At 38.9% G+C, this 25,077-nt stretch overlaps 1 long non-coding RNA gene and 1 other non-coding gene across 2 annotated transcripts in view; one reads left to right on the forward strand and one right to left on the reverse strand.

Annotated features, from left to right (window-relative positions):
• The window catches only part of LOC113906791, a 254,544-nt gene that overhangs the window by 26,999 nt on the left and 202,468 nt on the right, over positions 1-25,077 (reverse strand). The window lies entirely within an intron of this gene.
• Positions 279-351, forward strand: TRNAG-CCC. The gene has a single exon. It is a non-coding gene; the product is annotated as a tRNA-Gly (tRNA).

A 25,077-nucleotide genomic window follows, 5' to 3' on the forward strand; every position in this document is an offset into this window, starting at 1 on the left:
AATCCCCCTTTTAGAATCCTCACAAAGTTATATTGTGATCAACTGTGTCTTACTGAAAGTAGATAGCTAGGGGACATCAGGCTTCCCTGGTGGCTCAGCTGGTAAAGAATCCACCTGCAATGCGGGAAACCTGGGTTCAACCCCTTGGTTAGGAAGACCCCATGGAGAAGAGAAAGGCTACCCACTCCAGAATTCTGGCCTGGAGAATTCCATGGACTGTATAGTCCATGGAGCCACAAAGAGTTAGACACAACTGAGCAACTTTCACTTTTGAGATTTCCCTGGTGGTCCAGTGGCTAAGACTCCACATTCCCAATGCAGAGGGCCCAGGTTCGATCCCTGGTCAGGGAACTAAATAGTGAATGCTGCAACTAAAAACTGGCACAGCCAAATAAGTAATTATTTGGGGCTTTCCTGATATCTCAGTTGGTAAAGAATGTGCCTGCAATGCAAGAGACCCCAGTTCAATTCCTGGGTTGGGAAGATCCACTGGAGAAGGGATAGGCTACCCACTCCAGTATTTTGGAGCTTCTCTTGTGGCTTAGCTGGTAAAGAATCTGCCTACAATGTGGGAGACCTGGGAACATTGTATGATAACTCAACTGATGCCCTAAGTTTTGGGCATATTGTAGAATTTAGATTTTAAGCAAGTATTTCAGGACTTATCTACCATGAATAGTATTGTCTCTGTGAGGAAATGTAAACAGTGTTCTACATAGCAGAATTTTAAATTAACTTTGAGAACACAATCCTATCATTGATCTGTTCTTTCATTCAACAAGTGTTTCTTGAACATTTACTATATGTCAGTCATTGTTTGAGTCACAAGAGATACAATGTTAATCAACCAGTCAAATATATGGCCCTCAGGGAGCTTATATGCTAATGGGGAAGATAAAATAAAAAGACAAGATAAGTTTGAAAATTAGGTAGGTTGAAAAATGACAATAGCAGAAGGAAAAATAAATCTTGGCAGATGGAGTAGAAAATATCAGGGGAAATGGCTGCAACTTTTAGATAAATGATGAGGTAAGGTTTCCCAGAAATGGTGCAGCAGAGTGCAAATCTGAAGGACATGAGCAAGTGAGCCATTCTAGGAAGCTAGAATGCCAGGGAACGGAAACAGCAAGGTCAAGGATGAAAAGAGGAAGGCTGCCTAGACTGTCCAAGAGCAGCAGTGAGGCAATGTGGCTGAAGCGGGAAGAGCAGGGCAAAGAAGGAACACAACCAGGAGCCAGGCCCCATAGAGCCTTGTAGGTAAGTGTGAGAACTTTGGGTTTTAGGCTGATGAGATGAGACTCAGATGAGAGTGATAAGAAGACTGATATGATCTAACATATCTTTAGAGGATCCCTCTGGTTGCTGGGATAAGATAGGTTTGCGGGAGGCAAGGTGGGCAAAGACAGAAGCAAGACACTAATTGGGAAATTACTGTAACACAGGTGAGACATAATCAGGTGAGAAGCAATGGTCAAATTAGAAGAATTTGTAGGGATTTTCTGACAGATCAATAAAGGTTGTCAGAGAAACAGAAGAGTTAAGGCTGAGGTCAATGCATTTTTATCCTAGCAATTTAAGGACTGAAGTTATACTAACTGAAATGGAGAAACGTATAAGAAAAGCTCATCTAGAGAAAAACCTAGAACTTAGCTTTGGAAATGTTAAAGTTTCCAGGTCCTATTAGACATCCAAGAGATGATGCCCATCAAGTGACGAAGGTTCAGAATCAGGGAAGGCATCCAGACTGGAGATATTAATTTGAATAATATCAGCACAGAGATGCTACTTAAAACCATGAATCCAGATCAGATCATCTACAGAGGAATTATAGATAGAGAAAAAAAAAAAAAAAGAGGTCCAAGAGCAGGGAACTGGGGTACTCTAATATTTAGGAGATGAGGAAATGAGAAAACAGGGGGGAAAAAGATTTAGAAGAAGCATTTTAAAAGGTAGGAGGAAAACCAGGCAAGAGTAGTATTATGGAAGCAAAGAAGAAAAAAATTTTCACACAGAAGAGAGTGAACAGCTGTGTGTCAAGTGCTGTTGAGATTTTAAGTAAGATGAAGACAGAGAATAACCACTGGATTTAGCAACATGGAACTCAAGGGTGACCTTGACAAATGCAGTTTCAGAAGAGTAGTGCTGGTGAAGGCTTAATTGGAGTAGATTCAAGTGAGGGTGGAGGAGAGAAATTAAAGCAATTAAAGAAATTTAAGGCATTTTGAAGTAAAGAGAAGGAGATAATAGAGTTAACTGGAATGGGAATTAAGGTCAAGAGAGGTTTTCTTTCTTTCTTTCAGGGTGGGAGAAACAATAGACTGTTTGAACGCAATAGAGAAAGGAATATTTAGTAGGGAATATTCAGTAGAATGGGGGAAGAACAATGATAGGGCAGAGAGGGGGTGAATGCCAGAGTAGTATCCCTGAGCAGGCTTTAGGAAATACAGTAGCATGAGTTACATAGAAGCAATAATATGGGCAGAATACGGAGAGTGGTTAGATACTGGGAAGGCCACATAAGCAAGCTACCAACGAAGATTTAGAATGAAGGCAAGGATCAGGGCTGCAGGTTGAGGTTGCAGACCAAGTCAGGAACACGCAGGCGAAACACAAGAAAACAGAAGGACCAAAGTCAGGGGAGCCGTCTGAGATGACATCCAGGAAATTACCATAAAGTCAAGGCAAAGAGAACTTGAAAGCATGAACTGTAGAACCAATAATGTAACACAAAGTGTTTTTTGTTGTGCGAAGACCCATTTTCAGGGTCTGTGATAATTTCCCATGGATGTCTTTTCTTCCTCTGGTTCCTGAATCTGATGGCCAGTGTATCCTTTTTAAGAGATGCCTTTATCATTATTTTAATGATAAGCTATATTTGTATACAAAAAGCATTATTAAATGTGTAATATACCAAGGGCTCTGAAAATCACTTCACTGTAGCAGAGTCTCATCAATGCTTCTAAAACCCACAAAGATAATCACACAGAAATAAACCCCAGGGTGGCAGACTGTGGTCACCAAACCATTTTCAACTTCTGGGGCACTCACATACTACCTTTACTGCCTCTGTGTGTCGTTTGGGGTCATATGACACTGAAATGTTAGAAATGCAAAAAGGGAATACTCTGAGTCCCTGAGTCACTAGGTCCCTGGAAGACAAGAACACCAGAGGGCTGTCCAAACCTGCATCAGATTCTGACAAAAACAAGAAATAAATCACTGTATTAAGTCACTGACACTTATATTTTTTTTTTCCCTACAGCATAGCCTAACATGACCCTGACTACAACATAGACACAGCATCTTAGCAGAGGTAACCATTTGGCCTATAAATGCCAATCCTTTAAGCCATAACAAACACCACAGATGCTTAAATAACAAGTTCCCTTAGGATATAAAACATAATTTGATTTCCCAACAATTTGGTTTGCTCACAGCACATCTGGTTTTCAGGAATACATCTATGGAAATTGAGTCACCTCTTTAATGATACTGTATTTGCATCTGAGGAACAGGAAAGACAAGACTGACTGCAGGTTAAATAAAAAGTGCCTAGGTCTATCTTAATTTGCTCTCTAAGCTCCTGATGATAACATATGTAAACACCCTGTAGGTAATTAAATTCTAAATTCTTCTTTGCTATAATGATCCAGGTGTCACTGGAATATTTTTTTAAAGACATTTTGCCTACCTAAGGTCTCAACATATGATTTTTTTTTTCTTTTTTAATTAAACCTCTGCCCAGGAATAAAGCATCTTATTCATACAGTCAAATCTTTCCAGAACCCTCCAACTCAGCTAAGAGAGCCAGTCTAGCTGATTCAGGCAATAGTGTTGCCTTTTAAAATACTGTCCCCAAAGAATCCTTTGCAGCTACTCAGAGCCAGCATAGAGTCAATTATTAAGGTTTATACCTGTATTGCTTAGACTGCACTTTCCCCCTAATACTGTCCCTATTAATCTACTCAGGAACCAATTTGCTATTTCTGACGCTGGTTAGGGGTTGTTCGGATGCCTGTTTGTAATTTATTTGGTTGCTTTCAGCTGATGTTTGGGTTTAGACCATGCCACCTGGTGGTCCCCCTGGTGGCTCAGATGGGGGTAAAGAATTTCCTCTCTACCACGCAGGAGATCGGGTTTGATCCCTGTGTTGGGAAGATTCCCCTGAACAGGAAAATGGCAACCTACTCCAGTATTCTTGCCTGAAGAATTCTGTGGACAGAGGAGCCTGGTGGGCTACAGTCCACGGTGTCGCAAAGAATCAGACACAACTGAGCAACTTTCAGTCAGTCAGTCACTCATTCACATAGTGCAGATGCTGCAGAAAGGGTCTCTGGAACACCTCCTGCATCATGAATCTCTTGCTGAAAGTACTGAAAGTATTTTTTCTACTTCACTGATAAAATAACAGGGTTTATTAACCAGGGCTTATTATCTCTACTGGTTTTTTTTTTTTTAAATCATTGGCAGTAAGTTTCTCTAACAGCATCACTATCCCAAATATTTGTTAAGGGCTTAAACAGTTTCTAATGCTGCTGCTTTATTTAATTTACAGCCATTTCTGAAAACATACCATTCAGTGTTTGGTGAAACAGCTTATGCCTCCTGCCGTATTTCACATTTTGTTTTATGCTTTGGTAGATTTCACTATGATCCTTTTTTAACCAGTAAAATATTTTTAGGGAAGAAGATGTATTCATGCGTATTAAGTTGCTTCACAATTGTGTCCAACTCTTTGGGACCTATGGATTGCAGCCCACTAGGCTCCTCTTTCCATGGGATCCCTACCAGGCAAGAATACTGGAGTGGATTGCCATGCCCTGTTCCAGGGGATCTTCCCAACCCAGGGATCAAACCTGTATTTCCTGAAGCTCCTGCACTGCTAGTGGATTCTTTACTGCTGAGCCACTGAAGAAGCCCAGGAAAGAAGACACGTTTTCTTTAAACAGTAAAGTTGCAGAAAAAGTCCTATATCATGAAATCTTTTCACAGATCTAAATAGCAACAGTGGGTTGCTTTTTACCAGAACTTTAAAATATAGCAGAACTTTAAAAGAGCAGAACTTTCGGACTTCTCTGGTGGCACAGTGGTTAAGGATCTGCTTGCCAATGCAGGAGACAGAGGTTTGATTCCTGGTCCAGAATTGCACATGCTAAGGAGCAACTAAACCAGAGTGCCACAGCTACTGAAGCCTGCGGACCCAGAGCCTATGATCCACAGCAAGAGGAGCCAGAGCAAGGAGAAACCCGAGCACTGCAAGGAAAAGCAACAACCGCACTCACTGCAACTAGAGAAAGCTTGTGCACAGAAAGCAATGAAGACCCAGCATGGTCAAAAATTAAAAATAAGCTATAAAAATAATAGTATAACAACAGAACTTTTTTAAAAAATATTTGAGCCTCTTAATTTTCATAGAGGTTAACTGTATTCTCTCATGGCCTCATTTCACAAAAGCAGTTGTAGTAAAGTGGGAGGCATATGGAAACTACTCAGCTTACCTGAGTCTAAATTCTGACTCTGCCACTTGCCAACTCTATAATTTGGGACAAATCACTTACCTTCTATAAGCTTCATCATCCTCATCTGTGAACTGGGGCTCATACTACTTGTCCACAGGGTTATTCTAAGAAGTCAATAGAGTACCCATGTGAAAGTGTCTATCACTGAGCTGGGCCCAAAATAGACCATCACAATTCATTATCAAAATCTCCAAGACACACACAATCCATCTATAATGAGATCACAAGAATTAGTGATTTACACGGAGTCTCCTAATTTGAAGTAATGTGAAGAACTCCATGGCAATTTAAGGTGTTCTGGCCATTTAAGATTTACTTGATTAATTTACTACCTCCTCGTCTTATCCATTAGTAATACAGGTCCTATAGTTCAACTTGCAGCTAATTTCTTCTCTCTCTCTCTCATTATTGGAGGATAATTGCTTTACAATATTTGAAACATTTTATTTTTACCTTCTCCACCAAGGAATAGTCCTATGGACTCCCCACCAGAGTCTGGCTTCCTGTCACCCACTACTGCTTCTTCCTCACTCGATATCAAAAGAGCACAAAATGTACTGAGTAAAAGCTTGCTTTTAACTCAGAAATGCACTGGGGGCGGAGGTGAGGATGGCACTAATTTAATTTTTATTCCTAAGAGAATTTTCCTGGAGGAATCTATGTCTGGAATACAATGGAATTGCCTCCAAACATTCCTTATAAGAATCTACTTGCTTCTAAGCTCAACAGTTGGAATGAAAGTCTCAGGTTTAGGGCCAGTTGTGATAGTGAGGTCTCTCCCTTTCAACCTACAGGCAAGTGATTCTGGGGGGATATAAAAGCATTTTTAAAAAGCAAAAAAAAAAAAAAAAAAAGCAATGGACTAAACATGACTCTTTAGTCCAATCTGCGAAACTAGCTAACATACAATACCCTAAGTCAACTAATGCCTTTGGGTGGCAGGGGTTTCATCTAAGCTTGAATGAGTCTTGCCTTCTCTCTCTCACCATTCTTCCCCCATGTAAGTGAGTGATTTTCAGACTATGTTGACTGTAATTCACAGTTTAAAAAATGCATTTAACTTTGCAACCCAGTATTCAGACATATGTGTGCATGCACACATTCACACACACACACAGAGACTATTAAAAATGTTATGCAACAATTCTTGCCCTTACTATGTACTTGATTTTCACACTATTATATTTCATTTTTTAATGCTAGTTATGACCCATAAAGTGGATTTTATGACTCACTAATGAGTCACAGCCTATTGTTTTAAAAACACGGAGCCAGACTTTTAATAAGGAGCTACTAGTCTGGAAAAGCAGTAAATGAAGTTCACATTTGATATGGGAGACTGAAATTCTGTTAAAAGTGTATGTACAGTTCTAGTAAGAGAGAACAATGTCCTTCTCCTATTCCTCCTACCAAGTAAAACTAAAAACTCTAAGAATTATATTTAAATAAACATAAGAAGACTCTGAAAGGCTAAGGCAGAGAAGTCAGACAATCTAGGGACTAGAGGACCCAAGGAATGATGTACTGCTGAATTTGTGGCTTTTCTTTTGGCCTCACATGTCTCAGACTTGGAACTGAAGAAGCTGGCAACCTAGAAATGCCAACAAGTACAGAAGTCAACTCTCTCTAAACAAAGAAAAAATAAAGGGGAAGCCTACAAAGATATGTTATAGACAATAAACATTCTATGCCAAACACAACAGGTAAACTGTGGCTCCCATCCCTACCCATGTCAGCCAAGTTCAAGTGGAAAGCCTAGATGAGGCTATAATGAGACGTTCTAACCACCCAGTATGCTGATGTCAGAGAAGGATGAGTAGGGAGCTGAAATTCCATCTCCGTTGGATGGTAATGAGTTCCTCTCACCCCTGTCTATAATGTTATCAGAGACACTCTGAGGAGCCTGGACATCCATCTCCACCCAGTACTACCAAAACAAATTTCCACTTCTCCACTGCGGTAGGCCTGTTGGAGAAATGACAGAAATCTTAGAATTATTATCTGACAAATATTTTAAAGCAGTAATCATAAACATGCCTCAATTACCAACTACAAGCACACTTGAAATAAATGAAAAAAATATAAAATCCATACAAAAACAGAAACAAATGGAAAATAAATAGACAATATAAAGAAGAACCAACAGGAAATTTTAGAAATGAAAAATACAGTCACCAAATTTAAAATTCAACAGCAGAATGAATGAGTCAGAAGGAAGGAATCAGTGAACTGGAACATATGCTTATGCTAATGCAAACCTCGTAATTTATTCCTTCCCCTCACCTTTCCCCTTTGATAATCGTAAGTTTGTTGTCTGTGAGTCTGTTCCTATTTTGTAAATAAGTTCATTTATACCATGTTTTTAGATTCCACATATAAGGGATATCATATGATATTTGTCTTTTTCTGACTTATTCCACTTCGTATGATAATCTCTAGGTCCATCCATGTTGCTACAAATGGCATTATTTCATTCTTTTTTATAGCTGAGTAATATTCCTTATACAAATGTAAATTTCTTCTTTATCCACTCATCTGTTGATGGGCATTTAGGTTGCTTCCATGTCTTGGCTAGTGTAAATAGTCCTGCCATGAACACTGGGTGCGTGTATCTTTTTGAAACAGGCTTTTTGCAGAATACATATCTGGCAGTGGGATTGCTCTGCATATAAATTAAATAAGCCGGGTGACAATATACAGCCTTGACATACTCCTTCCTGATTTGGAACCAGTCTGTTGTTCCATGTCCGGTTCTAACTGCTGCTTCCTGACCTGCATACAGATTTCTCAGGAGCCAGGTCAGGTGGTCTGGTACTCCCATCTCCTGAAGGATTTTCCATGGTTTGTGGTGATGCACACTGTCAAAGGCTTTGGGATAGTTAATAAAGCAGAAGTAGATGTTTTTCTGGAACTCTCTTGCTTTTTTGACGATCCAACAGATATTGGCGATTTGATCTCTGGTTCCTCTGCATTTTCTAAATCTAATTTGAACATCTGGAAGTTCTCAGTTCACGTACTATTGAAGCCTGGCTTGGAGAATTTTGAGCATTACTTTACTAGCGTGTGAGATGAGTGCAATTGTGCAGTAGTTTGAACATTTTTGGCAATTTAAACAATTTTGGCAAAGGCAATTCTTTGCCATTGCCTTTCTTTGGGATTGGAATGAACACTGACCTTTTCCAGTCCTGTGGCCACTGCTGAGTTTTCCAAATTTGCTGGCATATTGAGTGCAGCACTTTCACAGCATCATCTTCCAGGATTTGAAATAGCTCAACTGGAATTCCATCACCTCCCCTAGCTTTGTTCACAGCGATGTTTCCTAATGCCCACTTGACTTTGCATTCCAGGATATCTGGCTCTAGGTGAGTGATCACACCAGATTGGTTATCACGGTTATGAAGATCGTTTTTGTATAGCTCTTCTGTGTATTCTTGCCACCTCTTCTTAACATCTTCTGCTTCTGTTAGGTCCATACCATTTCTGTCCTTTATTGGACATCATGAAATCTCAGTAACCTCAGATATGCAGATGACACCACCCTTTCTTCTTGAAGAAAGCAAAGAAGAACTAAAGAGCCTCTTGCTGAAAGTGAAAGATAAAAGTGAAAAAGTTGGCTTAAAACTCAACTTTCAGAAAACTAAGATCATGGCATCCAGTCCCATCACTTCATAGCAAACAGATGAGGAAATAATGGAAACAGTGACAGACTTTATTTTGGGGGGGCTCCAAAATCACTTGCAGATGGTGACTGTAGCCATAAAATTAAAAAGACACTTGCTCCGTGGAAGGAAAACTATGATCAACCTAGGCAGCATATTAAAAAGCAGAGACATTACTTTGCCAACAAAGGTCTGTCTAGTTAAAGCTATGGTTTTTCCAGTAGTCATGTATGGATGTGAGAGTTGGATTATAAAGAAAGCTGAGCGCCAAAGAATTGTTGCTTTTGAACTGTGGTGTTAGGGAAGACTCTTGAGAGGACTGCAAGGAGATCCAACCAGTCCATCCTAAAGGAAATCAGTCATGAATATTCATTGGAAGAACTGATGTTGAAACTGAAACTCCAATACTCTGGCCACCTGATGTGAAGAACTGACTCATTGGAAAAGACCCTGTTGCTGGGAAAGATTGAAGGCGGGAGGAGAAGGAGACAACAGAGGATGAGATGGTTGGATGGCATCACTGACTAATGGACATGTGTTTGAGTAAGCTCCTGAAGTTGGTGATGGACAGGGAAGCCTGGTGTGCTGCAGTCCATGGAGTTGCAAAGAGTTGGACACGACTGAGTAACTGAACTGAGTGGGATTGGTGAATCATATAGTAGTTCTATATATATTTTTTGGAACCTCCATATTGCTCTGCATAGTGGCTTTACCAATATACACTCCCACCAACAGTGTAGGAGGGATCTCTTCTCTCTTCACTCTCTCCAGCTTTTGTTGTTTATGTTTATGACTTTTTATGATGACCATTCTGAATGGTGTGATGATCTACCTCATTGTAGTTTGATATGCATTTCTCTAATAGTTAGTTATGTTGAGCATCTTTTCATGTGTGTGTGTGTGTGTGTTTACCATCTGTATATCATCTTTAGATGAAATGTCTATTTAGAACTTTTGTCCATTTTCTGATTTGACTGTTTGCTTTTATGTCGAGCTGCATGAACTGTTTGTATAGTTTGGAGATTAATCCCTTGTTGGTCACTTTGTTTGCAAATGTTTTCTCCCATTTTGCTGTGTAAAAACTTTAAAGCTTAATCAGGTCCCATTTGCTTATTTTTATTACTCTAGGAGGTGGAGTCAAAGAAATATTGCTGTTATTTATGTCAAATAATGTTCTGCCTAGGTTTTCCTTTATAAGTTTTACAGTATCTAGTCACACCTTTAGGTCTTTAACCTAACCCATTGTGAGTTTATTTGTGCATATGGTGTTAGAGAATGTTCTAATTTCATTCTTGTACATGTGAGTGTCCAGAGCTCTACTTATTGAAGAGACTGTCTTTTCTCCAACAAAGGAAATCATAAGTAGAACAAAAAGACAATCTACAGGATGGGAGAAAATATTTGCAATTGATGTAACAGACAAGGGTTTAATTTATAAAACATACACACAGCTCATAAAACTTAGTATCAAAAAACCCCAAATAACCCAATAAAAAAAATGGGCAAAAGATTTGAATACACATTTCTCTAAAGACGATATATAGATAGAAACAGGCACATGAAAAGATGCTCAATATCAGTACTTAGAGAAATGCAAATGAAAACTGCAATGATGTATTATCTCATGCATCAGAATGGCCATCATTAAAAATCTACAAATAATAAACGCTAGAGCAGTTGTGGAGAAAAGGGAACCCTTATATACTGTTGGTGGAAAAACAGTATGGTATTTCCTTTAAAAAACTAAAAATAGAGCTACCATGTGATCCATCAATCCAACTTTTATGCACATATCTGGAACAGATGAAAATTCTAATTTAAAAAGAAACACACTCCAATGTTCATAGGAGCACTATTTACAATAGCCAAGACATGGAACCAACCTAAACATCCATGAAGAGATGAATGGATAAAGAAGGTGTGGTATATATACACAATGGAATATTACTCAGCCATAAACCATTTGCAGCAACATGGATGGATCCAGAGATTATCAAACTAATGAAGACAGAAAAACAAATATATGATATCACTTATACTTGGAATGCTTAAAGATAATACAGCTGAACTTATTTACAAAACAGAAATAGACTCACAGACATAGAAGACAAACTTATGACTACCCAAGGGGAAAGAGAGAGAGGGAATGATAAATTAGGAGTTGTGATTAACAGATACAGACTACTATATACAAAACAGATAAACAACAAAGGTGTACTGTATAGCACAGAGAACTATATTCACTATCACAATAATCTATAATGGAAAAGAACTTGAAAAATAACATGAATATATGTACATGTGTAGGGCTTCCCAGGGGCCTCAGTGGTAAAGAATTCACCTGCAATGCAGGGGACACTGGTTTGATCCCTGCATCAGGAAGATTCCCTGGAGGAGGGCATGGCTACCCACTCCAGTATTCTTGCCTGGACAATCCCATAGACAGAGGAGCCTGGCAGGCTACAGTCCATAGGGTGGCAAAGAGTCAGACACAACTGAAATGACTGAGCACACATGCACGCATGCATGTATGTATGTATATAGACAGACACATATGTACACGCATGCACGCTCAGTCGTGTCAAACTCTTTGTAACCCAGTGGACTATAGCCAACCAGGCTCCTCTGTCCATGAAATTTCCCAGGCAAGAATAATGGAGTGGGTTGCCATTTCCTACTCCAGGGGACTTTCCCAACCCAGGGATCTAACTCGTGTCTCCTGAGTCTCCTGTCTTGACAGGTGAATTTTTTACCACTGCACCACCTGGGAAGTCCCCATACACACACAGATACACACACACACACACACACACACACATATACATACACACACACACACAACTGAATCACTTTTCTGAATACCTGAAGCTAACACAACTTTGTAAATCAGCTATACTTCAGTTTAGTAAATGAAAGAAGCCAATCTGAAAAGCTTATATACTATACAATTCCATCTATATTACATTTTAGGAAAGACAAACCTATGGAAGAAGTAAAAAGATCAATGAATGGTTCTGAAGGACTAGGGGGAACAGAGGTGTGAATAGGTAGAGCACAGAGGGTTTTGGGGGCAGTGAAACTCCTCTGTGTGCTACTATAGTGGTGGATATGTTTCATTACACATTTGTCCAAACCCATAGACTGTACAACACCAAAAGCGAACCTTTAATGTAAACTATAAACCCTTGATGTGTCAAAGTAGGTAAATCAACTGTAACAAAGGTACCAATCTACAGAGAGATGTTGATAATGAAGGAGGCCTATGCACATGTAGGGATAGCAGGTATATGGGAAATTTCTGGACCTTCTTAATTTTTCTATGAGTCTATATCTATTCTAAAAAGAAGCCCTATTAAAATTTTTAAAAAGAATCCTATTAAATAATGAGATAAAATATTAGCAAATCATACCTCTGATAAGACTTTACTATCCAGAATAAAGAACTCCTACAACTCAACAACAACAAAAAAAAGACATTCTAATTTTTAAAAGGACATAAGTATTTGCATAGACATTTCTTCAAAGATGTACAAATGTCTAATAAACACATGAAAAGATGTTCAACATAATCAGTTTTTAGGGAAACACATATCAAAACCACACTATTTCATACCTACCATGATGTCTATAACATAAATAAAATGAAAAATAAGTGTTGTGAGGAGGTTGGGAAATGGAACCCTCATATACACTCTGCTAAGTCACTTCAGTCGTGTCCGACTCTGTGTGACCCCATAGACGGCAGCCCACCAGGCCCCCCCATCCCTGGGATTCTCCAGGCAAGAACACTGGAGTGGGTTGCCATTTCCTTCTCCAATACTTGAAAGTGAAAAGTGAAAGTGAAGTCGCTCAGTCGTGTCTGACTCTTAGTGACCCCATGGACTGCAGCCTACCAGGCTCCTCCGTCCATGGGATTTTCCAGGCAAGAGTACTGGAGTGGGGTGCCATTGCCTTCTCCTCATATACACTCTATGTGGATTTAAAGTGGAGTACTCATTGTGGAATACAGTTTGGTGACTCTTTAAAAACTTAAACACAGAATTACCATATGACCCTGAAATTCCACTTCTAGGTTTATACCCAAAAGAACTGAGAGCAGGAACACGAGCAGGTATGTGTACACCAATGTTTGTAGCAGACCTGTTCATAATCCAAGTGTCTATCAACAGATAAATGGCTAAACAAAATGTAGGGCAGTCATACAGCAGAATATTGGCAGAGATGGTAAAGAATCTCCCTGTAATGCAAGAGGCTGGGATTTGATCCCTGGGTCAGGAAGATCCCCTGGAGTAGGAATATGCATTCCAGTATTCTTCCCCAGAGAATTCCATTGACAGAGGAGCCTGGTGGGCTACAGTCCATGGAGTCCCAAAGAGTTGGACATAACTGAGCAATTAACTCTTTCACTTTACTTAGAACATTATTCAGTCTTCCAAACTGAATGTAGTTCTGATACTCTGCAACATGGATGAGCCTTGAAAACATTGTGGTAAGTGAACTAAACCAGACATAGAAGAACAAACACTGTACAATTCCACTTAGATGAAGCATCTAGAATAGACAAATTCATAGTAACCAAGAGTAGATTAGAGGCTATTAAAGGCTAGAAGGAAGGGAAAAGAAATTATTGCTTAAGTGAATTCAGAGTTTATGTTTGGGATGATAAAAAGTTTGGAAATAGGTAGCAATTATGGTCATACAGCACTGTGAATGTAATTAACGCCACTAAATTTTATACTGAAAAATGGTTAAAACAGCAAAGTTTATGCTACATGTATCTCGTTCACTACAATGATAAAGAATCTGAATAGATCCCCAAAAGAATGAACCTAAAGAAATCTATACTAAGACATGGCAGAGTCATATTTTTAAAACCAGAGACTAAGAAATAATCTTGAGAGCAGCCAGAGGATAATGGCACCTCGCCTATAGGTAGAAAAACCTATATATGATAGTATATATATTTTCAAAACCTATGGAGGTAAGAAGAAAGTGGCACAATATCTCTCAACTGCTGAAAAAACAGAGCCATTAATCTAGAGTAAAGGAAAAATAGTAGCATTTTCAGATGCAGGAAAATTTTGTCACCAGCACATCTACCCTAAAAGCAATAGCTAAAGAAGTTCTCTAAACAGAAAAGAAATGACAAGAAAAGAATTTTGAAATATCAGGAAGGAATACAGGATAAGCAAAAATAGATAGGTGGGAAAAACATCCGCTGAGAAACAACAATCTCAGATATGTGGATGATACCACTCTAATGGCAGAAAGCAAAGAGGAACTAAAGAGCCTCTTGATGAGGGTGAAGGAGGAGAGTGAAAGATCCAGCTTAAAACTAAATATCAAAAAAAAACTAAGATCATGGCATCCAGCCCCATTCAGTTCAGTTCAGATCAGTCACTCAGTCATGTCCGACTCTTTGCAACCCCATGAATCCCAGCACGCCAGGCCTCCCTGTCCAACACCAACTCCCGGAGTTCACTCAGACTCACATCCATCGAGTCAGTGATGCCATCCAGCCATCTCATCCTCTGTCGTCCCCTTCTCCCCCTGCCCTCAATCCCTCCCAGCATCAGAGTCTTTTCCAATGAGTCAACTCTTCGCATGAGGTGGCCAAAGTATTGGAGTTTCAGCTTTAGCATCATTCCTTCCAAAGAAATCCCAGGGCTGATCTCCTTTAGAATGGACTGGTTGGATCTCCTTGCAGTCCAAGGGACTCTCAGGAGTCTTCTCTAACACCACAGTTCAAAAGCATCAATTCTTCGGCACTCAGCTTTCTTCACAGTCCAACTCTCACATCCATACCTGACCACTGGAAAACCATAGCCTTGACTAGACCCATTACTTCATGGCAAATAGAAAGGGAAAAGGTGGAAATAGTGACAGATTTCCTCTTCTTGGGCTCTAAAATCACTGCTAATGGTGACTGCAGTGGACTGCAGCCATTAAATTAGATGATTGCTTCTTGGCAGGAAAGCAATGAAAAACCTAGACAGTGTGTTGAAAAGCAAAGACATTACTCTGTTGACAAAGGTCTGTATAGTCAAGGCTATGGTCTTCCATAGTCAAGGCTGTGGTCACATACAGTTGACAGAACTGGACGGTAAAGAGGGCAGAACACCAAAGAATTGATGCCTTCAAACTGTGGTGGTGGAGAAGACTCTTGAAAGTCCCTTGGACAGCAAGGATATCAAACCAGACAATCTTAAGGGACATCAACCCTGAATACTCATTGGAAGGACTGATGCTGAAGCTGAAACCACTGGATCTTCCCAACCCAGGGATGCTGAAGCTGAAGCCACAAGGGAGCCCTATTATTAGTGTAATAATAGGTTTTACAAATTAATTTTAAAGTGTTTCTGTCTCATATTTTCTGGAGATAGTGTTTAGAATTATTTCATTCTTGATATTAGTAATTTTGTGCCTTCTATGGTTTTTTCCTTTACAATATTGCTAGAGATGTATCAGTTATTCATATTCTCAAATAAAAAGTTTCTGGCTTATTTGTTTTCTGTTTTTCATTTCACTGATTTCTGCTTTTGTCTTTATTATTTCCTTTCTGTTTTGCTTTGAGTTTCAGTGGTTTCTTTTTTCCTTACTCTTGAGGAGTTTAGATAACTGATTTGAGACTTTTTCTCATGTATGCATTTAGCATTATAAATCTCCCTTCTCAGCAATGCTTTAACTATGTCCAACGAATTTTGACTCTCATCATTCTTATTCAACATGTTTTGAGAGACTCTAGCCAGTGCAATAAGGCAAGAAAAGGAGTTAAACACATCCTGACTGGAAGGAAGAAATAAACTGTCTAATTTTAGGTGTTGTGACTATTTACAGAAATTCCCAAGGAATATACCCCCCAAAAAAAGTTTTATTTCATAGAACTAATAGTTGATTCATCAAGGTTGGATTATATGGATAAACATAAAAAAATCAATTATATTTCTATGTACTAGCAATGAACATGTGGACACCAAAATATAAACAACACCATTTACAATAACAAAAAATACTAACAAAACAAAATTTGTATGTAAAAACCTCAAAATGCTGATGAAAGAAATCAAAGAAGATCTAAATAAGTAAGGAGAAATACCATGATAATGAATTGTAATAACCTCTATAGTAAAGATGCTGATTTTCCCCAAATTGATAAAAAAAAGTTTAATACATTTTCTATAAAATCTTCAAAAATACTTTATAGATACAAAAAGTTACAAGTAAAAGTTAAGGAACTAGAATAGCTAAAAACAATTCTGAGTAAGAATAAAGTGAGAGGAATCATTCTATTTGATTCTTAGTATATAACACAGTAATTAGTACTTAGTATATATTAGTAATTAGTCTTAGTATTAGTAATTAGTCTTAGTATATAACTTAGTATTAGTAATTAGTCTTAGTATATAACTTAGTATTAGTAATTAGCCTTAGTATTAGTAATTAGTCTTAGTATATAACACAATAATTAATACTGTGTGATGGTGGAGAAACTGACAGATCAATAGAACAGAATAGACAGATTCACATAAATAAGCCAGACTAATTTTTGACAAAGATGCAAAAATAATCCAATGAAGGAAAGAAAGTTCTTCAATAAATGGCACTGAATCAATTGCACAGCCAATGGCATAATAAAAAGAAAAAAAGAATATCAACATAGGTCTTACTCCTTCTATAACTATTAAATTTTTGGAAAACAACATAGGAAAATCTTCAGAATCTAGGGGTTTAGACAAAGTTTTCTTAGACCTTGACACCAAAAAACATAATACATAAAAGGAAATGGATAAATTGAACTTCATCAAAATTTTAAAATTGTGCTCTGCAAAAGATCTTGTTAAAAAGATGAAAAGATAAGTTACAGACTGGAAGAAAATATGTGCAAATCACACATCCAATATATAAAGTACTCTCAGTTCAAAAGAAGAAAGGAAAGAATGAAGGAAGGAAGGAAAAAAACACACATTGGAAAAAACACACATTTAAAAAAGGAATGCAGTTAAGTAATAGGCAAAAGTCATAAAGAGACATTTTGTTAATGCAGATATACAGATGACAAATAAGCAAATGAAAAGATGTTCAACATTATTAGTCATTAGAGAAATGCATATTTAAATCACAGCGACATCATTACATATCTATTAGAATGACTACAATCCAATAATAGTCACAACACAAAAGGTTGCAAAGATGTGGGAAAACTGAATCATTCATGCATTATTGATGGGAATGTATTAATAAGATGGTACATCCACTCTGGAAAATAGTTTGGCCCTTCCTTTAAAAAGCTAAAAATATGCAACTACCATACAGCCCAGAAACTGCAGAACAAAAGCTGATGTTCACACAAAAACCTATGGAATGTTTACAGCAGCTTTTTTTCTGTGATATCCCAAACTATACACAACTCAGCTATCCTTCAGTGGATCAATGGTTAAACAAACTGTGGAGGTATAGTGTATCATGAAATGCTACTCAACAATGAAAAGAGGAAAAAACTTACTGGTACATGCATCCACCAGAATGTATCTTCAGAGGATTATGCCAAGTGAAAAAAACCAATACCTAAAGATTGTACACTATATGACTCTGTCATATAATATTCATGAAATGACAAAATAATAAAACTGGAGAACCAATTAATGGTTGTCAGAAGTTAAAGACAGGGTAGAAGCAGAAGGTGAGTCTGATCCTTGTGGTGATGGACATGCTCTGTATCTTGATTGAACCGCTGTCAATATCCTGGTTGTGACATTGTACTACAGTTTTGGAAGATGCTACCACTGAGAAAAACTGAGTGCAGGGTAATACAGATCTCTCTGTATTATTTCTAACAAGTTCTTGTGAATCTATGTTTATTTCAAAATAATCTATTTTTTAAGCGTTAAGACAATATGGACTGAAGACCTGACTTCTTTTAACTTTTACCCATGGACCTTAGGCAAATCACTTCATCTCTCCCTGGGCTTCAGTTTTCCTACCTGTGGAGCAGGATGTAAAACTAGCTCGGAGTTCATTTGATGTCCATGTTCTATATCAATATACAAAGCAAAAGCATGATCAAGGAAGTGTGCACATGGTAATAATAAATATTACCAGCCTTGCCTACCTTACAGAGCTGTTTTGAAAATCATATGAAGTAGAATCTCTGGACCTGCACTGAAAACTGCAAAGCATCATCAATATTAGTTATAATTGTATTATTGTTTTAGGCAAAAAAGAGGGGGAGGAGATTTGGATATATTCTAAAGGACATAAGAGTCGATAAAATAATTGGGATAAATTGCCTTGGATTATTATGTAGGAAGTATAACACCTGGTATGGCTTCATTCCCTGCCTCTACCCTTGTACTTTCTGTTACTGCCACCACCTACAGCTTCCTGAGGCTCAACAGAGACCCTTATAGACCAAGGATAAGGTTCAAAAGTCTCCCACAGTCACACAGTAGGAAGGAGGATCAGTACTGTTCATAACTAAAGCAATCTCCCCAGAGCTAATCATATGTGTCAGTACCCATTCTTAACATGCAATCTACCTCATTCATTTCAAGAACAAAGCCAAAAGAATATTTTATAGATTGGGTATGAGAAAGGGGCAGGAATAATGGAAAAAGAACTAGGGATGTCAAGTCATCCAATGAGCAATGGCAAGCCACACGATGTACCCAGAGATGCTCAAGAAAGCATTCTGTTCAAGGTCAACCGCAAAGTCAGGGGAAGAAAAAGAGAAGTAAAGGAAGAAAGGGAAAGGCAAAGGTAACTTAGCAGCATGGCAATCTGGAGAATTAGAGGTGCTTTTTGAGGTCTGGAGTGTGGAGAAAAGGATAGTCCAATACCACCAGATAAGAAATTAATTTGCCACTCATCATAGAAACACGGGAGTTACCACTTAGAGGTACATTTATAACCTCTTAATTTCAGAGATATGCAGCAGGAGACAACAGATCCACTGTGTCAAAGAGAGGGAAGATGGAAGGATTTGTTTTTTTTATTCTAGGGCAGCTGAAGTAACAGAAAAAAAAGAAAAGAGACCCGAGGAGACTTAAGAGACAGCAATGATGAAAAAATGTACTGACCTTCATGGAAGAAGATGTGAGATCCTCTAGACAACCAAGGTTAGGGCTTCATGCAAAAAGAACTAGGGCAAACTGGTAGATAATTGGGCAGAAGATAAATCCCTTTGCCTCAACTGGTTGTGCAAATTAGTTATTCAAATAATTTCCACAGTTCCTCACTTACTGACAGTTACAAGATATGACTAATCTCGCACATTTTTAGAACTTTTAGAATTTCACAGAAGCGTCTGACAGAAAGGAAATGCAATACTTTTCAAAGGAAAAGTTAGAATTTGTCAGCAAAGGGCATTATTTAGCAAATGGCCCATTCTAGGATGCAAGAGGGTATTTCAAATATCTTCAAAAGAGACAATGCAACTCGAAGAGAAAAAAAAAAACAATACTTTACTTTCAGATGGAAGACTGTTTTATTTTTTTCTTTTACTTCTAGTCTTATGGAGATATAATTGACATATAACACAGTATGTGTGTTTAAGGGGTATAATGTGTGACTTGTTTATATATATATATATATATATATATATATATATATATATTCTATATATTGCAAAAGGATTAACACAGTCATGTTGGTTAACACTTCCACCACCTCACATATTTACCTTGGTGTATGTGTATGTGTGTATGTGTGGTGAGAACACTTTCGATCTATTCTCTTAGCAACTTTCAAGTATGTAATTCTGTATTGTTAACTATCATCATCATGCTATACATTAGATCCTCAAAACATACTCATCTTGTAACTGAAAGTTTGTTATACTTTTGGCCAAAATCTCCCTGTTTTCTCCCAAGCCCTGGCAGCCATCATTCTACTCTGCTTCTATGAGTTTGACTGTTTCAGATGGAAGGTTGTTTTTTGTTGAGTTTAATTCCATTTTGATTCATGTATTTCTAACATGGTATGAGAAAATATTTTTTAATGTTTAAAACTGTGTCTAAATGCAACAAGTTTAGAATCAAGAACAAACCAAGAGCCCTATGTATGATATGTAGACAATGATTCTTATATATTTCAATTTATTAAAGATAGCTCAGATATTACATATACACATGTATTGTTCTTGTTGTTTAGTCACTAAGTTACGTCCAACTCTTTGCGATCCCATGGATTGTAGCCCATCACACTCCTCTGTCTGTGGGATTTCCCAGGCAAGAATACTGGAATGAGTTGCCATTTCCTTCTCCAGGGGATCTTCCTGACCCAGGGATCGAACCCAGGTCTCCTGCATTGGCAGGCAGATTCTTTACAACTGAGCCACCAGGTAAGCCCACAAAATATGAGAAAATGGGATTTTCTTCTTTATTCCAAATCTTTTTTCATTCAATAACTGAAATGAAGCCCTGCTATATGACCAGTAGGGTGCTGGGCACAGGGCTGCAAAGATGATTATGACATAGTTGACCCTTAAAACAACATAGGTTTGAACCGTGCAGGTCTACTTATATTCAGAGTTTTTTTAAAAAATAAATACATCCTACAGCACTACACCAACTGCAGTTGATTGGTTGAATCCACATGTGCAAAAATGTGGGTACAAGGGTCAAATGTAAAGATATATGTGGATTTCAGAGGGTTGGGGCCCCTGACACGCCTCCACTGCTCAAGGGCCAGCTGTATAGTCAAATGCTGGAGAGAGTTGGGTACTTATGATAACAAAACAGTGAGCTCTTTGGGGATGATGGTAAGACTAAGAAACAATTACTGAATACAGGCAATGATTAAATTCTCCTGCTGATGGAGAGGTGCAGTGGAAGAATGGAGTGGTGCTGAAAGGAGAGGGGAGGCAGTCAAAAAAGTCAATGGTCACTCTATTTATAGTATATAACTGGCTTGAAATGGGAAAAGAAATGGTACAGCAGGAAGTAGGTGAGTGATTTACCCTGGCTGAACAAATTCCCAGATAATTATTATAGTTATTTCCCTAGTATATCCTGGCTGTATTTGATTTACTTCCTCAAAACATAAAAGCAGCATCCGACTGGAATCTTTCATGGGACTTGCTTTATTGAATTTAATGCTACTTGCAGTGAATTGTTCGCTGTAATTTTCCCCTCTACCTTTTCCTAACATAGTATTTATCTGAATGTAATTGTAAGAAAAGATATAATCATCTTGACTCAAGCCACGATACCCCTGAATTCCTGGCCTTATATCTCTTTTCTGTAACTTTGCTACTGACTACAAATACTAATGGCTCTAAAGCAAACAGATATGGAGATGGTGTTGGGCATGCTCTTCTTGGAAGGTCTAAACTCTACTTCCTACTTCTGGCCTGAAACCTGACTCTTGCTTGCTTTGTTTCCAGTTATGGTATTTCCTAAGACAATGGAGACAGATACCAGATTGATTTTAGAGCAAACTGCATTAGATCATCTATGATGGGAATCTCAGTAGCCAGGAGCCCATTTAGTTTAGAGGGAGGCAAGGGTAAAATCTGGAGGAGGAAATGGCAACCCTCTCCAGTATTCTTGCCTAGGAAATCCCATAGACTGAGGAGCCTGGCAGACTACAGTCCATGGCGTCACAATGAGTTGGACACAAATGAGGGACAGAGCGTGCACTCAAGGGTAAAATCAGGGCCACTGGCTAAAAGTCCCAAGCAGACAATTTCCTCCTTTGTCCACAGTTTCTATAATGCACTTGGAGACATGCCCATGTACTGATGAGCAATTGTATTCTGCATTTTACACTCTGCTTTGTTTGTGGAGACCTGGAGAGATTTGTGGACAGTGGGATAAAATATGTAAGGTGATGACTATTCTTTACTGCTCTGTTTGATGAGAGCTAGAAACCCATGGACATCTAGAGAAATTATTTTCAGAAAATGAGCCGTGGTGGCAGATCATGTGATGAACTCCTGGAACAGAAATAAATTATAGTCTGAAACAGCTTGGACATTTGTTATTCCTGATGGAGCTGGGGCCTCATTTGGGTTTGGAGATTGCTGTGATGTATGTACCTCAAGCAGAAAATTCCTCAATTCTTTGTTACAAAATGAACTCATAAGCTGAAGGGAAGGTATGAGTCACTGATCATCCTAAATCTGAGAGGATTTGTTTGCTTGCTCATGCTTCCTTATTTATAATTTATTATAGAAGGCCCCTAAAAATTAACCCCTTCATCAATTAAGCCACAGGAAACTCCATTTTAGACTGGGTTACAGGAATATGGAAGTCCTTCCTCGAGATTCATAAAGCCAGTTAGACACAAAAATTTCTCACAAGGATAATTTGAAAGGCTTTTAAGTGACATAATAGGAACAACAGATCTTATTTTTCATTGGATAAAGCCATTAAAAATTGAGCATTTCATTTGGGGCCACTGTAGATACACAGTGAACCAATTAGAAGAGATCCTGTCCTGATTACATGATGAAAGTCTAGGTAATCCTCTGATGTTCACTTTGCATGAATCGTGGCTTCCATCTCAGAATAAGCTATTTAAAATAACCAGAACTGAGAAGTTTCAGTTTGCTGGCATAAAATAATATCCCTTTCTTCTGTCTTTTCCTGGTAATAACTATCTCAGGAAAGGAAGCACATTTTATTTTCAACTTGAATCTCATTTCTGGCCTCATGCCCATTGGGCCTGGTTATGTTCAAGGACATTTGGGAATGTGTTAAGTGGCAGGTGTAATCACTTGCACTTTACACCCATGAGGTTGGGTGGGGATCAATCAGTGTCAATCTCCTGCACCCTTGGTCCAAGGTTGTGGTGTGGCAGGATGTGACTGCCTCACTCAATAAGGGTCACCTAGCTCTGGGTGTACATCTCATCTTTATGTCAGGAGATTCAGAGATGCTAATTCTGACTCAAGAACTTATCTTTAGAAAACCAGTTGACTTTCTTTTTCTCTGTTCTGCCAAAGCTGCCATCCTGAGTCTCTGATGGTATTTTAAGGCAGTGTATATTGGTCATCAGAAGGACTGTTGTCAGCACCCACTGCTGTCTCTAATAGGGAAAATAGGAGGCTCTCTGCCCATGGAGTCTGCAGCTTGGGAGCCTTGCCGTACTGTTTCCCCTGGATATCCCAGATCCTCCAACTCAAACATGTACCTTACAAGGTTTTCCTTGGGAGCCAAAAACAATAAATAAAACAATCCTCTCCTGGGGCTCGGTAGGTGACAATCCTCATAAAGAAATATATATGGGCATTGTACAGAAAACTTCACTCTAAGCTGGCCTGCTGACCCAGGCATATTGGGGTGAGTGATCTCTAGAAGCATCTCCACCTGACTTATATGGGAGGGCAGATGACATGGGATGCCTTGGAGCCAGCTCATCAGTCAGCTCTCCTGTGACCTCCCAGAGATCATAGATAACTAACATGCAAGTACCCAGGTGGTACCCACAGCACTTTGTCCTCACCAGCCAAAGACTCAACAGAATGGAAACATGCTCTACCTAAGCCTATAGCAATGGGCTTTGTTTTTGTTGTTTGGTCGCTAAGTCCTATAGGACTCCTTTGTGACCCCATGGACTGTAGCCCACAAGGCCCCTCTGTCCATGGGGTTTTCCAGGCAAGAATACTGGAGTGGGTTGCCTTTCCTTCTCCAGGGGTTCTTCCTGACCCAGGGATTGAACCCGCATCTCTTGCCTCTCCTGCATTGCAGATGAATTCTTAACCACCAAGCCACCTGGGGAGCCAGCAATGGGTTTAGGGTGCAGCAAAAATAAGAGGGAGCATGCACAACAAGGTGAGGAAGAGCTTTAAAGCCAGGTGCACAGAATTTGGGTTTTGATTATAGCACTTACCATCCGGGTAACCTAGGGCAAATTATTTGACCTTACTAATTCTTGATCTTTTTGTCTATGTACTCATTTGTTTGGCAAATGCATGTGTGCATGCATGCTAAGTCACTTCAGTCATGCAACCCTATGGACTGCAGCCTGCCAGGCTTCTCTGTCCTTGGGATTTTCCAGGCAAGAATACTGGAATGGGTTGTAATGCCCTCCTTCAGGGGATTTTCCCAAACCAGGGATCTAACCCATGTCTCTTATGTCTCTTGTATTGGCAGGTGGGCTGTTTACCACTAGCGCCATGCCCATACTGAGCAACTTCTATGTGTGAGATGCTATTCTCAGGGTGGGGGAGAAATGAACAAAGTTGCATGAAGAGTGCAGCCTAGTTGGAAGAGACAATGAATAAAATAGGCAAAACATAAAGGATGTTAGAGGGTGAAAAGGGTCTTAGAATTAAGCAGCACCTATTTCTTAAAATTGTTGTGCAGATTAAATAATATCTGGGCCTAACCAAGCTCTAATATTGCAATTGGCATTACTATTAAGAAAGCACTAATAGGAAACAGAAACTATTTCTGCTTGGAGTTCATCTTCCCTAATAAGTTTCTAATCTACTAAATTAGGGGAAACAGCAGTTCAAAGGAATGAACTACAAGTCACACAAAATGTGACCTGTAGAGGGTCACTGCTGTCCTAGGCTTCCCACAACCTTTCCCTTTCTCTTTCCATAAATCTGCCATGACTCACCCAAAGCAAGACGAAGGGTCCTCTTCCCTAGTGCTGACTGCTAGGTAGCAGGTAGTCTCTTCTTGACCCATCTCAGGATATGATGCAAAAACAAGTTCTCACACCTTTTTCATTTAATAATTTGTTCTGCTATCTCCACAGGAAAGCAATCATCTAACCATAATTATAAAAATTATGAAAATGGGGAATTACAAAGCCTCCAGCAGCCTTGTCTCCCACTGATGCTCTTGACTTCAGAGGTACTCAGAGATCAAACACCCTAATTCTATTCTTTCCTCCAACCCCCACCTTCAGTCTCCTGCCCTTTTCTCCTGCCCCAAGGGTTTTGAAAC

This window comes from Bos indicus x Bos taurus, chromosome 16 (assembly GCF_003369695.1).
Source record: "Bos indicus x Bos taurus breed Angus x Brahman F1 hybrid chromosome 16, Bos_hybrid_MaternalHap_v2.0, whole genome shotgun sequence".
Taxonomy (NCBI): Eukaryota; Metazoa; Chordata; class Mammalia; order Artiodactyla; family Bovidae; genus Bos; species Bos indicus x Bos taurus.